The sequence below is a fragment of the Hypanus sabinus genome, chromosome 11, assembly GCF_030144855.1.
Source record: "Hypanus sabinus isolate sHypSab1 chromosome 11, sHypSab1.hap1, whole genome shotgun sequence".
In the NCBI taxonomy this organism is placed as follows: domain Eukaryota; kingdom Metazoa; phylum Chordata; class Chondrichthyes; order Myliobatiformes; family Dasyatidae; genus Hypanus; species Hypanus sabinus.
In genome coordinates, this window is record NC_082716.1 from 39620354 (window position 1) to 39643459 (window position 23106).

Genomic DNA, 23106 nt, shown 5'->3' on the forward strand with positions numbered 1-23106 from the left:
GCCAAGCATGAGGTGGAATGAAGGAGGAGGTGATTTCATCACATAAAGTAAGCAACTTCAGGAGCAATCTGAAGGATCACTTGCAAATTGAATACATCTATCAAGAAGACTATACTAAGTTCTTTTACTTTCCAAAATGCAATCTCTACCAAGCTCATTATATCACATGACATCTCTTAAATGTTATACCATATTGTTTGATATTTAACTCAGGGACATTTCTTAAAATAGTCACCAAAATACTTCTCTCAAAAAATAAATCAAGCTATTAATTCCTTGCAAGCTTTGGCGCTATTCTGGAATTATAGGAGTGTCAAACCTTATGGATGCGATTTAGATTCTGGTTTGACAGCTATTCACAATCTTAGCTCCATCCATATGACTAACTGGGTAAAGAAGGGACAGGCAAGTTATATTACAATAGTCCAATTGGCAAGATAGAGCATAATTTAGCAAACTGTCATACCATACACCTATCCACTCACTCACTCAAGAACAAAATGTTGAGGCTGTTAATGATTTCAAGGAAGTAATCATTCTGTTTAAGTAAATTAAGTTTTAATTAATATTATATTATTGAGATTGCTAATGCAAAACATATCATATCAATGTGTTGAAAAGTTAAAAAATCTGATAGTTTAGCACTAAAAACTGAAAATGAAAGCTGCTGGATGAACTCAGCAGGCCAGACAGCATCTGTGGAAAAGAGAATTGTCGACATTTCAGGCCAAGACACTTCATCAGGACTGGAGAAAAAAAAAGATAAGGAGTCCGAGCTGGAAGGTGGGGGGAGGGGATGGAAGAAACTCAAGGTGATAGGTGAGAACAGTCAGAGGTCAGATCACAGAGGGAGAGTGGTGAGAGAGGGTTTCACTGAATTCTCGTAGAAGACAAGATTTAAACTTCTTCGGAGTAGGTATTCCTGGAAGAGACTTGACAGTGTAGTAGTTTCTTCCTGCTCACCCCCCCCCCCCACCCCGGGTTCTAGCTCAGACTCCTCATCCTTTTTTTTCTCTCCAGTCCTGATGAAGGGTCTTGGCCTGAAACATCGACTGTACTCTTTTCCATAGATGCTGCCTGGCCTCCCGAGTTTCTCCAGCATTTTGTATGTGTTGCTTGGATATCTGCTATCCAGCATCTGCAGATTCTCTCACTTTTCTTGGAGAGGCACAAGAACTCATTGGTGCTAAATAATTCCCTTTAGGAAATAATTCAGCTATTCCGCACCCAAACTGTCCTATATGCAAATCCATACTACACAGTTTACCTTTAAAGCCTCTGGGGCGATGGAAAAAAAATGAATTCTGCTCTGCCACATCTTCCAAGAACGAAATAAAAACATTTAGCCCAAAATACTGAAAGCTCTATTATGCATGAACTCCAGTAACCGTATTTTAAGAGAAATAGGAATAAAGAAAGTGTTGGACTTAGTCTTAGCACAAAACTTAATAATTATGGACAACAAGGAGGTAATTTAGCTCATCTTGGATCATCCAACCAAGACACCCCTTTTCACAGTATTGCTCTTTAAATAACTTCAGGATTTTCACCTTGGTTTATAATTATATTAAAACTTCAACATAAAGTGAGTTAAATAATTCACAGCCTGCTAATTACCTGAAAATGGCTTCCTCAGATATCCTTTTCTTTATGTCTTCAGATATCTTACTCTTATCCAACACTGTTAAATGCCAGAACGTATTGTTTCCTGATTGGTCAACCTTCTGTTCAAGTTCTCTCAGCATTGTGGAATGTAACACATAAGCATGACATTAGTTGAGGCTTTCAGTTCTGACCAAACTAACTTAACAATATCTGATTATAAACGACTGTCTAGCTGGCTGATAATAATCATTTCTTTGAATGTTTCTGATTAGATAAAAAAATAGGAGAGGATTGGACAGTGGTGCTAAGTGGGTGTGCAGAAGCAAATCAAACTCCACTTTTAAAAAAAACTGGAGTCTAATTTCATTATGGCAACTTGTGGAACTGCAAGAGATCAGTCAGATTCTTGCTTTAGGAAATGTGGTCCTGTACTGAGATACTTTAAAGGAATACAAATCACAAACAAAACAAAATCTGCAGATGCTGGAAATCCAAGCAATACACACAAAATGCTGGAGGAACTCAGCAGGCCAGGCAGCATCTAGGAAAAGAGTACAGTCGATGTTTCAGCCTGAAAAGTCGACTGTACTCTTTTCCTAGATGCTGCCTGGCCTGCTGAGTTCCTCCAGCATTTTATGTGTGCTACTTTAAAGGAAGGTTCTCCACTGCCTGTAAGCACTTTGTATCTTCTCTCCATGACGGCATGGGGCCCCTCTCACGGCTCCAGCTTCCTCTCACATTCCAAAGATGTAGGGTTAGAGTTAGTGACACAATCTTTGGAAGAGATGTTTGAAGGGAGTGGGAGGAGCCGAAGGAGAAATTATTGGAAGTGAGGACCAGTTCCGTCAGACAGAGGAGAATAGTGGTAGAGGGGAACTGGTTGGGCCTGGTGTCCAGAAAGAAGCAGAGAGCTTTGAAGCTCCCCTGATGGAAGATGATGTATAGGGACTTGACAAACCAACCTTTGCTGAATTAATTTAGTGCAAGTGATGCACTAACAAGAGAAAATCTACATATGCTGGAAATCAAAGTCATGCACACAAAATGTTGGAGGAACACAGCAGGCCATATATGGAAAAAGGTAAAGAGTCCACGTTTTGGGCCAAGACCCTTCATCAGGACTGGTAAAAAGAGATTAAAAGTCAGCATAAGGTGAGGGGAGGAGAGGAAGAAGTACAAGGTAGTAGGTGATAGGTGAAACTGGGAAATGGGAAGGGATGAAGTAAAGAGCTAGGAAGTCAATTAGTGAAAGAAATAAAGGGCTGGAGAAGGGGGAAATCTGATGGGAGAGAACAGAAGGCCATGAAAAAAAAAAGGGGGGGAGGAGCACCAGAGGGAGGTGATGGGCAGGTAAGTAGATAAAATGAGATAGAGAAATGGGAAGGGGGAAAATAGTGGAGAAGGGTGGGCATTCACTGGAAGTTTGAGAAATTGAAGTTCATGCCACAAGGTTGGAGACTACCCAAACGGAATACAAGGTGCTGTACTTCCAATCTGAGTGTGGCCTCATCATGGCACTAGAGGACTGACATGTTGGACGCATTTCACTGTATGTTTTAATAATAATGTGACAAATAAAGCTAATCTTTAAGGTTTTTAAGTCTTTAAGTGTAACCCTGTTTCTTTTTCCACTGATGCTGCCTGACCTGTCAAGCATTTTCTGCCTATATTTGAGATTCTGTTTTTCAGATTTTTTTGATTTTCATTCAGAAGTATTACTCTTCCTGCTTTGCATTTTGGCCATATGATTAAAATACTCCTGAAAGGTGGAAACTCTGAAATAAAAACAGAAAATTCTAGAAATAAACAACAGTTAGACAGCTGAAGAGAGAAACAAAGGATATGTTTAAGACCAGTAGCCAAGGATGAATGCACTTTCAGTCCTTTGAATCAATTAACATTCATTGCTGAAAAAGCTTAATTTGAAAGGCAATTGGTTGAAATATATTAAAAAGAAATTGGAGAATATCACAGATTTGTTAAAGAAAATATGTTGAATTAAAACTGAATCATGTCACAATTATAATGCACAATTATTGCTGATTCTTTTCCCCATTTGTATTAAGTCAGAAGGCAGCATTGACCACACTTGAGAGAAATATTAATGTAACAGGATCAGACCAAGCAGCTAGTAATAACACTGGTAATTTTTTGCTGAAATTTACCGAAGTGCCACTGTTTTAATCCATGAGCGAACTGATCTCTGCTAAAACAGTAGTATGGCACCATAACTGATTTTCCCTTTCCAAAACAGTTAAGTATTTTGCACTGGAAGCAAACATATTATTAGCTAATGATCCAAAACGTCATATCAACAAAACTAGTATGAAATAAAATTACATAATGCCATCAATGATCACCTGTAAATACAACAGCAAACTTTCTTTGATATATGGCAAAATGTCTGGTGATAGCTTCAAAATTTATTCACTTAGTTGTGACAACGTGTGCTATTACCTATCCTCATCACTGAAAAAGACCATAAGACACAGGAGCAGAATTAGGCCATTCAAGTCCACTCCGACATTTTATTATGGTTGATCCCATTTTCCCCTTCAGCCCCAATCTTCTGCCTTCCACCGTATCCCTTCATGCCCTGACTAATCAAGAATCTATAAACCTCCACCTTAACTACACATAAAGACTTGGCCTCCATAGCTGCCAGTGGCAACAAATTGCTCAGACTCAACACTCTCTAGCTAAAGGAATTCCTCCTCATCTCCATTCTAAAAGGACGACCCTCTATTCTGAGGCTGTGTCTTTTGGTCTTAAGACTCTCCCACCATAGGAAACATCCTTTTCACATCCACTCTCTTGAGGCCTTTGAACATGGGATAGATTTCAATGAGGTTATCCCTCATTGTTCTGAATTCCAAAGAGTACAGGCTCAGGATCATCAAATATACTTTATAATTTCAAGCTTTTCAATGCTGGAATCATTTTTGTGAACCTCCTTTGAACCCTCTCCAATGTCAGCATATCCTTTCTTAGGTAAAGAGCCTAAAACTGCTCTCAGTATTCCAAATAACTGCATGCAGTGAAAAGTGGCCTTACACTGTTAAATTGTTGATAGGAAGGAATTAGTTGCTGTCACAAGCCCATCTTGCCCTGCTACCTAATGTCTAAATGTTCAAAAGAGCATGAACTTCTCCTAACTCATTAACCCTAGGCCTAGAGAAAAGGAAATAACAATTTCTGAACATAAAATACACATGAGTTCTGCTATTTACCCTCTATGTTTGACCATAACATACTAAGAAATACTGGTAATATGTTGCCAAAATACCATTAACATCCCACAACCCTCAGCCCTCATGGTACATATGATTAGATTCAAACCCGCTGCACAAACACACGAGCTGCACCTTGCTGGCAAATTTGGCTCAAGATCTCCCCCATTTACACACCAAATTTGGAATTCTCATACTGTCCTGTGGCAAAACACAAACTTGCTAAATTCCCCAGCAGTTATGCTAAGGAATCAGCATGCTCAATATGTACCAGGTTACATCTGGTGCAAAAATGGCACGCCACCCTCATTTGGATGGAGAGGAATTGTTTCCATGAAATAAAGTAAATGACATTTGTTAGGTTGCAAAATCTTGTTTGTATGCTTTGACTGATTACAACTGTTTTCACGTAATTTGTGATTTAACTTGTGGTAATACAATATTTATAGTTCAATGGCTTTGTCAGTTCCAATTGTTTTTGAATCCATTCAAAGTCCTAAGTAGCTTTTACTATTGATAATTTATTTGTTTACTTGTTTATATATTTATTTATTAAGATACAGCACAGAATAGGCCTTCTGGCCTTCGAGACACACTGCCCAGCAATCCCCAACTTAACCCTAGCCTAGTCACGGGGCAATTTACAAACACCAATTAACCCACCAACTGGTAAATCTTTGGAGAGTGGGAGGAAACCCACACAATCACAGGAACAACATAAACTCATTACAGGCAGCGGTGGGATCTCAAGAGTGGCTTTGCAGAATGCTTGTTTGGAGCCTGATCCACCCAGTTAAAATCACTGCATCGGGCAAGACCCTGCAGGCAAGCAGCACCTTGCCCTTTAGAATTAGTACAGTCAGCCTTCCTTATCTGCGGATCCAACCAACCGTGGATCGGGAAAACCCAGAAGTTCTCTCTCCAGCACTCGTTGTTTGAGCATGTACAGACTATTTTTTCTTGTCATTATTCCCTAAACAATACAGTATAACAACTATTTACATAGCATTTACATTGTATTAGACAGACAGACATACTTTGATCCCGAGGGAAACTGGGTTTCATTACAGTCGCACAAAGAATAGTGTAGAAATATAGCAATATAAAACCATAAATAATTAAATAATAGGTAAATTATGCCAAGTGGAAATAAGTCCCGGACCAGCCTATTGGCTCAGGGTGTCTGACACTCCAGGGGAGGAGATGTAAAGTTTGATGGCCACAGGCAGGAATGACTTCCTATGACGCTCAGTGTTGCATCTCAATTAGGTATTATAAGTAATCTAGAAGTGACTTAAAAGTACAGGCAGTCCCCGGGTTATGAATGAGTTCCATTCCTGAGTCCGTCTTTAAGTCGGATTTGAAGTCGTAACAGGTATATCCGGTATTATTTAGCATCAGTTAGTCAAATGTTTTCCTTAGTATATAGTACATATTTTACCTTTCTATGCATATGAAACACTTAAGAAACATACATATTTACATAATTAAACCACTGCGTTGCTTAGTAATAATTGTAGCTTTCATCGGGGCAGGGCTTTTCACATGCTCCATTAAAATTGTTCCGATCGTTGACAGACTATAGCCTAACGCTTTTGACCGATGGCGTTTCACCTCTTTCCAATCACTTTATTACTTCCACCTTATTTTCAATCGCGATCGTGATTATTTTCATGAACAGAAACACCACGGATTCACAGCTATGCCAGGTCCTAATGCCCACCTCTCTGAACATGTTAAATAAAGTCCAAGGTTCCGCTGGGTCCGAAAGACCACCACACTGATTCAAGTTAAATAAGGGACATGAGCATCTGCGATGTTTGGGTATCCGTGGGGGGTCTCGGAACCAATCCCCCGCAGATAAGTGTATACCACTTACCAGTAAGCTGACTTTGAGGAATCTGCTGAACATAAGTTCATGGTTGGGAACAATTTCTGTGCCATTAATCTTTCTAAATGTAAAATAAAACTTGCAATTCTGAAGCAACAAACTGGATGTATAGGCATTAGGTAATAACACACTTCATTATTTCTCATTTCATTTTCACTTCAGTGACTACACAGTACAACACTCATCCTGCAAATATTATTCTGATTCCAAGAAAAAAAGATATTAAACTTTCATCCTTTTTCTGATCATTTTAAAATGAAGATAGGTCTCATTCCAATTTGCTTCTATGTCTAGTTAGCATACAAAAATATCATATTATGAACAAAAGTTTAGTAAAGTATTTGGGATAAATAATTTACTAATGAATTACAGATTCAGCCAAACATTTCAAGAAGGCCAGCATACACAAAATTGCATGTGACTAACATCGAGAATGAACAATGGTAAGTACAACCTTAATCACAAATAAATTACATTGAGATAGCTTCAGCTCTTGCCACCTTTAGAGAGGGCATCATAATTTAAATATGATGGAGCCACATTGTAAAGTATGTTTATTCCCTTCCTCTAAGATCTAGATTCCAGTGGCCTTTTGCTCTTGAACAAAACGAAAGGGCTATCCTACTGCCTGTGTAGCTTAGCAAATTTCATGTTGTTAACCTGCCTCAACACCTTAAGTTAAAATCAAATCACAGATCTATCTCAGATTTCTATTGGTACCAGAGACAAATGTAGTTTCAAACAAGAACACACACAAAATGCTGGTGGAACACAGCAGGCTAGGCAGCATCTATAGGGAGAAGCGCTGTCGACGTTTCGGGCCAAGACCCTTCCTTTTAATGGCATTTAAAATTTAGTCCTTGACATTTTCACGCCATATTCTTTTCCAGATTTGATGCCCCATTTTCCTTACATGTTATTGAAGCCCAGCTGTCAGCTCCATTTACAAACACAAAAGGAAAACACTAGAATCATATCATTTGTTTCTAGTTCAAGTACAGTAACTAATGGGGTTTGTCAATCCACCCCAATCTAAATCAGAGAGTAAAATAAGTAAATCTTTAAGAATAGAATGATGATTGGGTCTTGAGATATTACTGAATTATATTTAAACAAATCCATCAATAATACATGTTTTATAAAGTCAAATAAAGTCAAGAAAATAGGGCTGTGTAATAGATAGAAACTGTGCTGGGCCTGGGGACCTCCTCTTCTTTCAACCAAGCTCAGCTTTCTAACATAGCAGCCGTGACCCTTCTAAAGATCAAAAAAATGTTGTTTTTGAACAAGTTAAAATTCAAACTAATATTCTTTGTTTAGCTTCCGGTCAAAAGGGAAGCCAGACTCAGTTCTTCATGTAAATAGCAAGCAACAACCAGTTTGAAATTAAAAAAGCAGCTTTCAAAATAAGCACTGTCTATACATCAGACTTGCTGGCCCACAGCACCTGAGCTAACTGCTCAAGAGGTGCAATAGAAAACAATGGGCCATTTTAGTTGGCTTCTTTCAAACTAGACAACGCTGGCTAAGAAGTTTAGCTCAAGGAAACTTGCAGACCAAACTGTGTTTAAACTACTTTGTTAGCTGGAAGTATCTCCTCCTTCACAGAAGGTGGAGAATCACCACTCAAATAGTGGATATTGGCAGCAAAACTCACCATGCAGGACAAACAGGAAAACATTCATTTCGAGAAGTATATGGGTCGGTACTTGTTGGAATTTAGAAGAATGACAGGGGATTCATTGAAACCTTTTGAATGTTGAAGGGCCTAGACAAAGTAGATGTGGAAGGGATATTTCCCACGGTGGGGGAGTCCAGGACAAGAGGGCACCGCCTCAGGATAGAGGGCATCCATTTAAAATAGAGATGAGGAGAAATTTCATTAGTCAAAGACTGCTGAATTTGTGTAATTTATTACCACAGCTAGCTGTGAAGGCTAGGTCATTGAGTATATTTAAGGCAGAGCTTGACAGGTTCTTGATTGGACACGGCATCAAAGGTTACGGAGAGAAGGCTATGGAGTGGGGCTGAGGAGGGGATAAAGGGATCAGCCACGATTGAATGATGGAGCAGACTTGACGGACTTCATGACCTAATTCTGCTCCTATGTCTTATATAAGACCAGGGATGTAATCCTGAGATGACATATGGAGTACTGTGAGCAGTTTTGGGTCCCTCATCCAAGAAAAATGTGCTAGCATGGGAGAAGGTCCAGAGGGGTTTCATGACAATGATTCTGGAAATGAAGGAGTTAACATATGAGTAGCATTTAATGGCTCGGGCCTGTATTCACTGGAATTTGGAAGAATGAAGGGGTAATTGATGCACCATCAATAACTCTCGAGACATGAGGCGAGATATTGGCTTTTATTGACTGGAAGAAAGAACAATTGACCACCATGCTACATCCTGGAGACTGAGCACAGGGCTCAGGCCCCAGGCCCCAATCACCTTGATACCGGGGTCGGTGGGAGGAGCCACAGGAGCAGACAGCTGGGGGGGGGGGGGGGCCGTGTCCAGACGGGTATATGTAGTTCACCACAGTAATCTCATTGAAATCCATCAAATATTGAAAGCTCTAGATGAGTCAAAAACCAGAAGACGCAGCCTCAGAATAGAGGGCAAGTCATTTAGAACAGAGATGAGGAGAAATTTATTTAGCCAGAGGCTAGTGAAACTGTGGAATTCATTGCCACAGACATCTGTGGAGGCCAAGTCATTGAATATATTTAAAGCAGAGGTTGATAGTTTTTTTTTTCGATTAGGCATAGCATCAAAAGTTACTGGGAGAAGGCAGGAGAATGGAGTTGTGAAGGTTAATAAATGGCAGAGCAGACTCGATGGGCTGAATAGTCTAATTTTACTCCTATGTCTTTCAATCTTAAGAACTAGTCTTTGAAGATTGGCTAGATAGGGTAGATACAATATAACCCCAATTTTGTGAGTGCACCCATAGCTATCTATATTGAATAGGACTTAAGGTCTTCACTTGAGTTTAGAAGTTTGCAGTCAACAAAGCCAATACTATCACAGTTAAACCAAAAAAATTAACCAAAACATCAGCAGGAGCTGGAAATCCAAAAAAAAATACCAGGTAAAACTGCAAGCAAACAAACCCTTCCTGAATTAAATAGGAGGCTATCCCACCAATATTCTTAATTACAAGCAGTACATCATGTTTGTCTCTCTTTTTGTTTTTATTCTGAAGTCATAACCATATATGATATTTGTGCTACGTGAAGTGTGCAGTTAGTAATGTGTTTTGCACCTTGGCTCTGAAGGAACACTGTTTCATTTGGCTATATTCATGTATGGTTGAACCTATTCTAAGATGCACATGTGAATAAATATAAAAGAGAATAATAAAGACAAATAAATAATATTGGGACAGTATAAGACGGCCAATATCACTACCCTCACACTGAAAGATTGCATAAACAGGGCCAAATGGCTCACTGACCCAATAGACTCTAAATTATGCAAATTTAGGAGCCAAATTAATTAAAGAAAGCTTCAGGTGAAAACAGGAAATGCCAATCTAATCAATTATTTAAATCACAGTCCAATTATACTATTGATATGATTGTCTGGATAATTCACAGTTTTGTTAACTCTGAGAAAACTAATTTGTAATTAAAATAGCAATCTAGAATAGTGAAGCACATTCCGAAATCTTCAAGTAAACAGGAAAGTATACAATGAGTGCAGTCGTTTAGAGAGCATCACGTTTATCATGCATTAATATCAGATAAGTTAAAGTTAGTTGAAGTACTAAGTAGGCAGCAACTAATATTCTTCCACAGAGTCTTTATAAGCAGCTGTAAACTAATTAGGGGAAAACACAGCATTTATATAGTGAGCATTCCTACACCTATGATGGTGCCTCAAATAGTCCCAGTTGGTCAGTTTGTAACTAATCCAAACTCACGTACATTTATATAAAAAATGAGTTCATTGAATGGGGTCTTTGTTTACATTCTCTCAATTGCTAGTACTGCATTTAAACCCATTACCCTTTCTAATGCTGAAATCTATTGCAAGATAGAATTAGGCTACAGGTTTCTCTTTCCCTAATTATGACTTTTTGGAGTGGCTGTATAATTAATGTTTTTCTGTTTCTAGTTAAAAAGTTTTAATTGGAGCAGTTTTTTCCCCCAATGTTTAATATCGAAGTCAATAATAACTTAAATATTTAATTACTCACAACACAACAGAGTTAAATGAATACACAAAAATTTTTCTTGAGATAAATAAAACGTTTTAATAAAATTTGGAGGTGATCAAATATTCTTCTCAGGTGTTCCATAATATGCTTATTTCTTTATGTGAACCATAATGGATCTTTGCTATCTTGATATTAAGTTTACACTGCTTGATTCATACTAGACTTTGCATGTTCTCTACGACATAAATCTATTTAAATTATCAACTCCGGCCAACACTAGTATGACAAAAATATTTATCATCCTTTTCTCATTAGCAAGAGTTTGCTGGAGTCGTAGTCCAAATCCAATGTATGGCTCGGACTAATATGGTCTTATGTAAGTATTTTGTCACAGAATACCTGCTTGAGATCAAGTACTGTGAACGGTGCAAAATTATCCAAAATGTGTTTTTCCAGGACCCCCACCATCCAGGATTACTGGAGCCTTAGGTCCCACACCAACAGGTTCAAGAACAGTTAATAACCTTCAATCTTCAGGCTTGTTAACTACCATTTATAATCACAACTCTGGACTCATTCCACAACCATTTTCAAGGATTTTATATCTTATGATGTCAGTATTACTTATTTCTATATTTGCACATTAGTTGTCTGCCACTCTGTGTTTCTCCCCATTGATTCCATTCTATTTCTTTGTTCTACTGTGAACATCTGCAAGAAAATGAATCTCAGCATAGCATGTGGTGACATACTGTATATGTACTTTAATAATAAATTTACTTTGAATTTTATCCACAAAGGAACGTGGCTTTGCAATTCATATAAGTATGGGAATTTTTTCATGTACAACTAAACCAAGTTTATTTTGTCAGAGTTGATGAACCTGCATCAATGTGCTACTGAGATGTGGCAATTCAACAGAAGTTAAAGTGCTGATCTCAGAATAAATAGCAGGGTTCTTCCACTTTGAACTGCATCAAGATGAAATGGGCACTAAGCTTAGAAGCACACTATCATTTTTGCTTTACACAGGTGTTAGTTAAGATAACTATTCCCTTCTTTCACTATATTTTCAATATTGCTTAACAATTAAAGTTCTATCAAGAGCTTGGTTTAAATCAATTATTGTTGCCAAGGACCATTTACTGGATTTCTGAAAGTCAGCAGATCATTCTTCAAAAATTGACGCAATGTACATAATAATGTTTTTAAAAAAACACCCTTCATGGAGCATCATGACTGGGGTAAAGGTTATAATAGACCATCAGTCCACCATCACATCAAATACCCCAAAGGCCCTCTTCTTAAAGATTAAAGTTAAATAATTAGGAATTGTTTCAAAAATTAGTTATTCGACTAAAACCTTAAATTAAATACACTTACTCTAAAAGGAATGGTGGCAGGATAATATTGGCTGTTTTCACTATCCTCTGCTTTGCTACTTTAGATTACTAAGTGATTCCACAGAGATGTTTAGAGTTCCAGTTCCCTAATCTTTTAACTGCCTTTTATTCATTTTTTTAGATAAAGATGATATATTTTGGTAAATAACAACACTTTCAATAGCCTTACTTTGTAAGAAGCAATCTATATTCATATTTGGCTGTAACTACGATATAAAAGAGACTCAAACCACCAAAGGCCAATTCTATCACAGATAAAAGAGTTTTCTCATGTGGAAGAGGATACCAATGATATGAAATATAACATTTCCCATTTTTGCTTGCCTTAGAGGAAACGGATGGAAAAAAAATTGAGAAGGAAAGCCAAAGGAAATAGTTTAAAGCCTTAGTTGTTTCCTATAGTGAAAGCATAAAATGATGGCAAGGTACATATATTAAAGTAACAAAGCCACTGGTACCATCAGATGATTTCATTACTACACTGAAACCTAAAAGAAAACTGGCCAGATTGGGAACCCTAAAATTCTCCAAAACTGTTGATAATTTTTTTTTAAAAAGTAAAATAATGTTGATATGTACACCTACCATTATGCCTCTCTGTGCATTGTCACCAGAACAATCATTCCTTACTGTATACCTAGATATAGAGTTTATAAATATTGCCTAGATATAATTGCACATCCAAGGTTATGTTCCTTTCCTTCAATATACTTTAACTGAAAACCACAAAATTAAAGTATATTTATATCTAATAAAGATGATTAATTTATTCACAAAAAGTCCATCATCTATTAAATATTATCTCATGCTATGAACATAAATTAAAAATTTGTAGTTCCCTGGGTAATTGGAAAGGTTGATTTATACTTGTGCGTCGCATCGACGCCTTAGGTATCGTGTAACTTACACTGTACCTACACTGTAGGGTGATGTGCACCTCTCCAGAAAAGTTACTCATGCGTCACCGTGACACAAACTGCAACAACTGTGATTAGCCCGCTTGGTAGCATCATATTTCCTCCTATGCATTTCCAGTTGCTTCTTCTCCACCATGTTTGTAGGTTGTGCGTACACTGATGCGAAACAGATTAACCAAATTGTCAAATGTACCTGCTGATATGCGAACATGTTTGAAATGCATTTCCTTGTCCATATCTCTCACAAAGAAACTCAACACAGTGGCATTGAAATCCCACCGCTAACTAGTGTTTTGGCACACACCAGCACATGCTCACTACAGCGTAGAGCGATGCAGAAGTGAAAATCAGGGCTACGGCGTGGGCTGCAGCATAGACCATATGCACAAGTATGAACCAGCCTTTAGTGGTTAAAAAGGCTCTTTCTGCTAGCTGAAAACTACATAGCCATATGATGCTGTGAAGGGTTAGAAGGTGAAATTGACTTTCAGCCTACTGGCACTTAAGATTGACTATCAAGAATGATTATTCCCAGTTGTCCGGGACTAAAATATAGGATGTAATCCACAGAAAAATACAAAATGTAAAGAGAGGCATTTTCCCCCTTCACTCTTTTCACAAATGCAAGACAATTCCTTAAAAGCAACTTTCTCAGACATCCTTCATCTTGTTAATGCTAATTAAATCTCCTACAATGTATTAAGTCAATAATTTCCTGGAACTAACTGATAATTTTGTTAATTTTAGATGATAGTTCTAATCTACTGGTGATATCTACACAGCTAAGAGTCCAGAACAATGCAACACATAGATACAGCCTAGCCAATTGTACCCGTTAATATAAAGTCACATAACGGACTGTGCTCCATGTTTCCGCTTCATTCTTCATCATAAGAAAACACAACACTCTCATGTATGATTGTTCTTTATTCATTTTTATATATCCTTAGGCCTTTGGGTCAATGTAATTTAGATTATAAAGATCTAGGCATTAATCCAAAAAGTAGCCTAATTATGGAGCAAATCCCACTGGATTTCACAAGATATATTCTTGATTGTTTTATTAAATTCATGATCCAAGATATTACTTTCACCTGTTTTCATATCATAGAAAGTATACATATAAAAATAAAAGAATGTTTTATATAAAACTTTGTGTACAGGAAAACTGCCAGCCAATGGAACACTTCTTTAGTCCAATTATCATTGTGGGAAACAGCAAACGATTTACTTGCAATAATAAAAGTGATCTATTTTAAATGTTGAACAAAGGAAAAACATTATCCAAAGCACCAGGATAACTCCTCAGCTATTCTCCAAATAACCTTCCGAAAGCTTTAAATCAATCGGAGAAGGCGAGTGGTGTCATTCAAGTGATGGTTCCAATGACACAGTGCAACATTAAGTAGCACATGAACACTTATGACATAAGGCAATAAAGCTAAACTACACAAAGAGTCACAATAATTATTCTTCATCAAACTGTTGGTTATTCACTAGGAAAAAATAATTTAGAATTATTTCAGCACAACATACTCTGGATAAAATAGTTGTTTTTGCAAACCTTTTTTTATTTATAAATATATCAGTGTTACAAACACCATTCCAAGCCACAGATTTTACATAAGTAAATAAAAATCGATTTTAGAATAACAATGTATCATTTTGTTAAAGAATCTAAGGATGTTAGCTTATTTTCTAGAGACAAGATGTAATGAGTAATTTAATAATATGAAGAATTATCTAACAAATGCATTCATATGACAGCTGTCACATACACAGAAAATAGAAAGACTAATAAACAGAAAATGTTGAAAATATGCAACAGATTAGAGATCTCCAGTGAGAAACAAGAGCTAACACTTCAAATCAACCATCTACTGAAAACTGCCAACATTTTCTATTTACTTTTAATTCAACTGGGACAAATCAAAGAGACTAACAGACAATGATGTAGCAGTTTTTGAAAGCTGCTTGGACTTTAGTATCTAATTTGCACTTAGCAAGATCCCACAAAAAAAACTATAACTAAGAAATAATCCATTTTAGGCATTATATTTATGGGGAAAATTGCTGGCTAGGATTCCCCTTATTTTTGCTTTCAACATGGATATCCCTTGAGTTTTTGACACTTGCAACAATTTCCCCATTGAATTGAAATTCTGGCAGCAAACCAATGTGTATTCAGAATGAGAAGCAATTCTAACTACAAACCAACCAGTAGTCACCAGGCTGTTGGAGGCATTGGAGGGAGCCACATAATGATTGGCTAGTTCTAATTAAAACTAGCCTACCAGTTGGCACCTCTTCAAAGAAGATGCATTGTTTTTGAAGTAGGACTGGCAGTCATTCTGAAAGGGATTTACACCTGGAAAAGTGACTCAAACTGAGAAAGGCAACAAAAGACAGCAGTTCCAAAAGTGTTCCTCCATTCCCTCAGTAATGCATTTTTTGTACCTACATACTGTGTTTCAAGTACTGGGGCACCCGGGTCTATTAGAGGTCTGCAGTATCTCAGCATTTGGGTAAAATGCTTCTGCCAAAATGGACAATTTCATATTTTCTTACAAGGTCATTCTTATTTGCTCGCTTTTGATTGACCAATTTACAACCAATTTACAGAAAATCTTCAGGATAGAGGTGTATAACGGAAGGACAGCTTTTTTCAAAATTACAACACTAGTTTGCTGCTTGTAGTTGCTCAGGGAGTTACCACCATTATGATATTGATAAATCAATCATTGGGAAAAGAACAGTTTACTCTAAAAGAGAATTAGAAGTTTAATGAAAAATTATCTGAATTTTGCAGAAATTTCATACTTTACTACAGACTTCTTGTGGTCAAGGATGTTTTTGTTAGCCTTCATCAATAAAACCACAACACCCACTACAAGGGCCTGAGACCTCAGTGAGCAGAACTAGCAATTGCTTTCTCTTAACCAATCAGAATGAAGAACCATATTAAGCACCATGAAATCTGAATCAGGAAATCACAGATAGCGAATTATTGTTTCTTGGCAATAATTAAGATGCAACACCCTGTTAAAATCATATATTCTTTCCAAAATTATGATTTGTCAGATAAAAACAGCAACTTTACCCCATTTCATTTATTTTAATCTTGCCTCTGGACAAGATAACACACTCTTGCAACTTCTAGAGAAGTAGTATATCTAATAGCAACTTTCAGATTTACAAGTAGATCTGTGCTGGGAGCTGCTCTTTGATTTATATACTAATGGTGCATGCACTGTTAGGTTCACTGCTTTTCAGATAGAAGATAAAGGAGATTAAGTCATTTATTCATCACTAACAGCCAGGGAATTTTAATTTAAGCCCATCAGACTTTAAAGTAAACCGGCAACAAATTAATAAATTAGTACAAGTTTTGATTACCTCAATAGATTACTTTAGATTTCACACAATTGCTTTCATCTGTCATCTAATTCTCTGGTGAAATCTACGCATTTCTAACCACATAGATGGTAAAAATTGAGCAACTGGGGTGTTACACAAAGAAAACAAATGAAGAAAAGCATTGTATCGTAAATGAATGAAGAGAGATTACTCTCAAGGGAAGTACTCTTAAAGTCACAGTTAGGAATCCACTAACAAAAAATAGCAGGAAAGAAACTTACTGTTTGAATTAAGTTTTAATCGACAATACTGTCAACACATAACAGTCAAACTAGACTGTGAACTTGCACAGCACCAGTCTACTTCTTACCATTTCAATTGAAAACATGGGAAAAGTCCAAAATGAGCTTACTCTAAAATAATAACATTCTAATAATAAGAACAAACAGATAACACAGTGTGTCAAAAGCAATCATGTTTTCAAACAAATTGAACGCGACATGTGAGGCCCTCCTAATTGTGCAGGAAATCTTTACTTCAATTCCCATGAGCAGAATATTATCTGTGACCATCAACTGAGCCCACATTGGAAGAGATTTTTTTTTAAAAAACACCCTGACATAAAAGTACAATTATTTCAAAATCCAGTGTAACCACTGAAGCATTAAATTCAACTATTTTCAATACCTTTGACTGTTTTCAGGATTAATCCTTGAATGTGTTTAGATTTTAATCAAGCCCTGATTCTTAATAACAGGTTCACATCTTGACAAGCAACACCTCAGCTTATCTTGTACCATGATGAATGTATTTATATGGCAACAAAGTCAACGCCAAGACATTTCCAAGCAATTCACCAACAGTGAATCATCGTCAAAGCACCCTTAGAATATTTTCCAATAACTTCCCAATTACTGTTGCAAAATTTACCAGCTTGTAACTCCAGGATTATCCCTGCTGTCCTTTTTGAACAAGGGGCCAATATTGGTTATTCCCCAATCTTCTTGGACCGTGACAAACTATCTGGTCAAAGGTTCATTTTATTGTCAAAGTATGCATGTACAATACAACTCTGATGTTTATCTGCTCCAGATAGCCATGAAATATAGAAAGACCATGTTGGTCTTAATGAAAGGAAAGACATCAACTCCACAACCCCCCCCCCCCCCAGCACAATAAAGAAACTAAACTCACAGGACCCAAATTCCCCAACTCCTCCCTGCAGAAAAAAAACAGTAACAAAAGCATCAAATCCACACCCCATTCACCCACAGGGGGAAAAAAAGTGACAATAGCAATCCTGACCTCCTTACCTGCAGAAAATAACGGTAGCAGTAGCATCAAAACCCCCAACCCCCTCCCTAATTTACACACAAAAAATTAACAGATCACCCATCCGCCTATCAGCCACAAGAAAGAAAATAACAAGAAAAACTGAAGGAAACTAATATACAGTCCAATAATCACACAAATCTCAGAAACACCTTTTCATCTGCATAAGAGGAGAGTTGCTACTCAGTCCTTCCATAAAGAGTGACCGCCTACCCAGATCTGAATACTGATGATCCAGTGTCAGAGCACACTTGCTTCCCTTACTATTTATTCTGGGATAGATCCTGTCTGGCCCTGAGGATTTAACCACCCTAATGTTCTTTGATATTTCTTGCACTTCCTCCTTCCTAATACACACATGTATTAGAATAACAGTGCATACTTTCCCTTAACTCTCCAGTCTCCACATGTCTTTCTCCTTGATGAATACCGATGAGAAATATTCATTACACATCCTCTAGCTCTGCATGCAAATTACTCACCGTTCCTAAAAGAACCTATTCCTTTATCAACCACCATTTTGCTTCTAATATAAAATGTTTACAATTCTCTTAATCTTACTTGCCAAAGTAATTTCATGACCCCTTTTTGCCCTCCTATTTTCTTTCTTGCTTTCTCCTATATTCTCAAGAAAAAAAAATTGCATGTGACTTGCTTGATAAAAAATCTATACCTAATCTATACTTGCTTCTTTCCCTTATCAAAACTAGCCATTAATCAGGGTTCCTGAGTCAGTCCTCCTTGCTTCTTAGCCTTGAAGAGACAGGCTGACTCTGAACTTCAACTTGCATTAAAATACTTCCCACTTATCAGATTATTCCTTCCTCCACCAACCACACCCCCCCCAACAACTACTCCCCAATTACCCCTCCCAGCTCGTAGCTCACACTGCTAAAATCCACCTACCCTCCATTTAAGGCCCTAGGTCAAGGAGCAACATTATCCATTCCCTTGACTGCCATGTACCTGGAATTGCAGCGTACCCAGGTCCAGTGTGTTAAGGGAAGTACACGGACTCCAGACTCCAGCGCATTTAGGGGAGAATGGGACTCCAGGTCCACTGTGCTGAGGGGCAGCATGGAGACCTCAGTGCGTTTAGAGGTGTGCAAGGATCCCATGTCTGATGAGAGGAGCATGAGGACCCCATGTCCAGAGTGTGCTGAGGGGAGCATGGGAATCTTGGTGTGTCAGAAGAGTGCAAGGATCCCAGTCCAGTGCACTAAGGGACCACAAACCTGGTGTATCAAGGGAAGTGTAGGGAAGGGAACCCGTGTGTCAAATGGAGCACAGGGTTTGCAGGCCTAGTGTGTTGAGAGGATACAGGGATACCAGGTCCAATTCGCAATGACCCCAGTATGTTGAATTGATCCAAGAGGTGGTGAATTGAGGGTTGCGCAGGAATTTCTTGCCCACTTTTTATTCAATGGACTCCTTCCCCCTTCTGAAGAAATCCAACTGAAGACCAGCAAGTGCAGTAATTCCTGTGCTCATTATAGCCAAAAAAGATTTAGCATTGCACTAAATTTCTGTGGCTTTCATTGATCTCCACAAGGCTTTTGACTTCAGTAATCATGAAGCCCCTGTGAAAGCTATTGCTTAAATTTGACTACCTCCAATGTTCCTCTTACTTAATTATATAACCATTGTTGTTCAATGCAGCAGAGAGGAATTTCTTAGCCATCAGCAACACGTTTAAACCAGGCTGTTATAGTCTTAACTCACTGTATCATTTTTCTTACAGCAATCTGGTTCTGCATCTGTGACTACCTCCCCTCAGTGACTACCACTGAGTACTCAATGGATGGAAATTTTTTTAATCTTGGCCAACTCAATGAAGTCTAAAACCAAGAGGATGTCAATCATTAAATCTGCGTACATTGATAAATGTGCCAGTGTTCTGCATACAAGGGAAGTCGAGCAGATAACTTTAAATTCACTAGCAATATTTTGAAAACAACCAACCCACACCACTACCATATACAAAATTAATCTACACTTGTTACAGAACATAATGGATGTACAGTATATAAAATGTAGCTTTCAAACTTCTGCAGCCCCTTCTAAAGCAAGACTTCCAACAATAGAAGCCATCCTGACTTCAGCATTAGATTGTCTCCAGTGACTCAGAATAGTAGAGAGAGTGAATGTGGAGAAGAGAGATAAAGCTTTCACAGTAGTTGAACATAGGCAATTGAGACTCACAACAGTTCTAAGATTCTACCAAATGCTTTCTGCCATAAACAAGTCAAACAATTACTCGCCAATTAGCTCTGAGCACTACGGAAATAGGCTGGGTAATAAACTTGTGCATTTCAGAGTGAGACTAAGACTGGCTGCATTTCATTGCCTGCACAATTTCATCAGCTGCAAATGCCTTTGTGAAGCCTCTCCAAATTCATTCCAGATGTCACTCATAGTACTTAGAGCACTGACAATGTGGAATGCAAGGAAATCACCAATTCAATATATCTTTTTCTGGTCAAAAACAGAATATTTCAGAATAAGTTCATGTGTAAAATAAGTTTCACAAATTTAAAATAGTTTTATTTAATCTGTGGCGACTTTAGCACTCTTGATAAACAAGTACAACTCTGAAACAGTCTTCTGTCCTTATATCAGTTTCTGGAATGCTTTAGTAATTTGATATATTCAGTAATAACAACCTTAAAGAGATCCTCCTGATGACATTTCTCCATGTATAATTTCTAATAAAAATCACATGCACGTCTTAAAGTTGTTTAGTGTGCAACAAACAGAGGTTTAGTGTAGGCATTATTTTGTTTTTACAAAGCTATTTGCCTAGAAACTGATTTTCACCCTTTTTTGTAACATTAAACATTTGTGGCTGATTGCATGAACACCCAGATTGATACCCTGCAAAAAAAAAAATCAACATTGGCTAAAAATGTTAAAAGAAGTAGCTGCAATGGGATTTCCTCAAAAGGAACTGCAAAAATGATTAAATTGCCCTGATTTTGATGTGCTTATCATTGGGATTAGTTTACGATCTTAAAAGGTCTCTTCCCATGCAGACCAGTTGAATGAATGATTTTTATGGAGGTGAGGCATATCTTTGGGCAGGGTTGCACATTTCTGTGGGTATGTGCAAGGTGGGGCACCTTCATCCACACCCATTGAACAGCTGCACCAACCTAATGCCATGTCCCAAGTGGAACCATCCAACACGAGGAATGGATTGATCAATGAGGCAAGCATCATAACGTATAGCACTGGTCTGCATCATTTAAAAAGGCTGCAATCAGTGATTGGTGTGAAATTTTCAGTGCAAAGAAAATCACAGCTGACATAGACCATATACCAAGCGCTAATGTCAAAAAGCCAGATTTTTTAAATTGATAGAGACTCAAGAGACTGCAGGTGTTGGATTTGGCGCTCCACACAAAATGTTGGAGGAATTTGGTGGAGTTAGTCCAGATGAAGGGTCTCAAATGTCCATTTCCCTTCGTAGCTGCTGCCGGACCCACTGAATTCCTTCAGCATTTTGTGTGTCGTTTTTTAACTAATGTATCCTTAGCAACCTCAATAAGATGAGCCCTAAGTTTTTGTTCTGTGAAATTTCAGTCAAGGTCATAGGTTGCAAACAAAAGCTCTAATTTATGTTGATAGGATGGTGGATGACTTGTAAGGTTGTTACGTGTAAAACTGACGCTGGGAAAACCCCAGACACTCTGGTAATACTAAATTCATCATTTTGAAGATGGTTCCCATTTACATTGGCTTACTGGTAAATTGGTATATTATTGTCACATACTGAATTACAGTGAAAATTTGCATTGCATACTGTTCATACAGATTAATTAATTAGTGTATTGAGGTGTTCAGAGTAAAATAATAAGAGTGAAGAATAGTGTAACAATTACAGGAAGAAGTACAGTGCAGATAGACAGTAAGGTGCAAGGTCATAAAGACAGATTGTGAGGTCAAGAGTCCATCTTATTGTACCAGGAATTATTCATTAGTCTTACAACAGCAGAACAGAAGCTGTCCTTGAGCCTTATGGTGTGTGCTTTTCTGTCATTACTGTTTTTGTACTTTTCAGCACATGCTTTTGGATCTTTTGTATCATAATGTACAGTCACTCAGTAAAAACATTTGGGGGAAGGAGAACTAATAAAAGTAAAAATAATGTTTATTTGGCTTTTCTTTTCATCATTTGACTCCCAGAAACTATCCTGAAAAGGGAGAATGATAGTTACTGTAAGGGTTTCTTCACTTGGCAAACAAAATGATGTACATCCTATCCTGGAAAAGCTAATGAGCTTTTAAGCACAAGTGTGCAAAACTAAGGCTACATCTACACTATGCCGGATAAATCCGTAACCAAAGCTTTTTCTCTTCGTTTTTACCCTCCATCCACACTAAAATGGCACTTTCGTCCCCCAAAACCGAAGCTTTTCAGAAACGCTTTCCAGGGTGGGTATTTTTGAAAACGCTGCTCAGGCAGATCAGTGTGGACGGGGTAACTGAAGACTTTTGAAAACGCTGTCAGAAGCTGCGCGCTATTTCACTGTATTCTTGAACGCAACCTAACAATTTCAGAACAGACAGCAATGAGACTGAAGCCAGAAGAGTCAGAAATGTACTCACCAAATACTTTGACCCATAACTTACTGAATAAATAAGTATACTATACTCACTTTGCCCTGTTTTCTGTCCTTGCTCGTATGAAGGTGGTTTACCTATTTATGCAAGTACTTCTTGATGTGTAACAGCCTAATGTAACATTGTATGGAAATACAAGATAATACTGATGCAGACATGTTTTATAAATATAACAAGGTGCTTTATTAATGCAACAGAGTTGGTCAGTTTTTCAATGTTCGTCGTCAGCCAGGTCAATCTGTCTGTGAACTCCCTGTCGGTTGCCTCCATACGCTCCAGTATCTGTGAGGGTTTTTTACTTTTAAGTTCTCCTGCGTGAAAGCCAACAGCTGTCCATCATTTAAAGTTTTTCTAGTCTGTAACTACACAAACGTGCACTTTTACCGCAAGATTCGACACCAAACATGTCGCTTGTTTTTGGTAGATGTGTCCTGCGCATGCCGAAATCTCTGTTTCAGTGTGGATAGAGATATTTTCAAAAAAGCATAGTGTGGACACCTATCATTTCTATGCGAAACCGGTGTTTTCAAAATTATCCGGTCTGATGTGGATGTAGACTAGTACCATGGATTAATGTAGGAAG

The 23106-nt window shown here is 37.8% G+C and overlaps 1 protein-coding gene and 1 long non-coding RNA gene across 2 annotated transcripts in view; one reads left to right on the forward strand and one right to left on the reverse strand.

The window, feature by feature from the left end:
- Positions 1-23106, reverse strand: part of plpp3 (phospholipid phosphatase 3) — a 132147-nt gene that overhangs the window by 103471 nt on the left and 5570 nt on the right. The gene's annotated exons all lie outside the window — the stretch shown is intronic.
- Positions 7137-11379, forward strand: LOC132401562 (uncharacterized). The gene is made up of 3 exons (XR_009514613.1): positions 7137-7169; positions 11207-11267; positions 11348-11379. It is a non-coding gene; the product is annotated as an uncharacterized LOC132401562 (long non-coding RNA).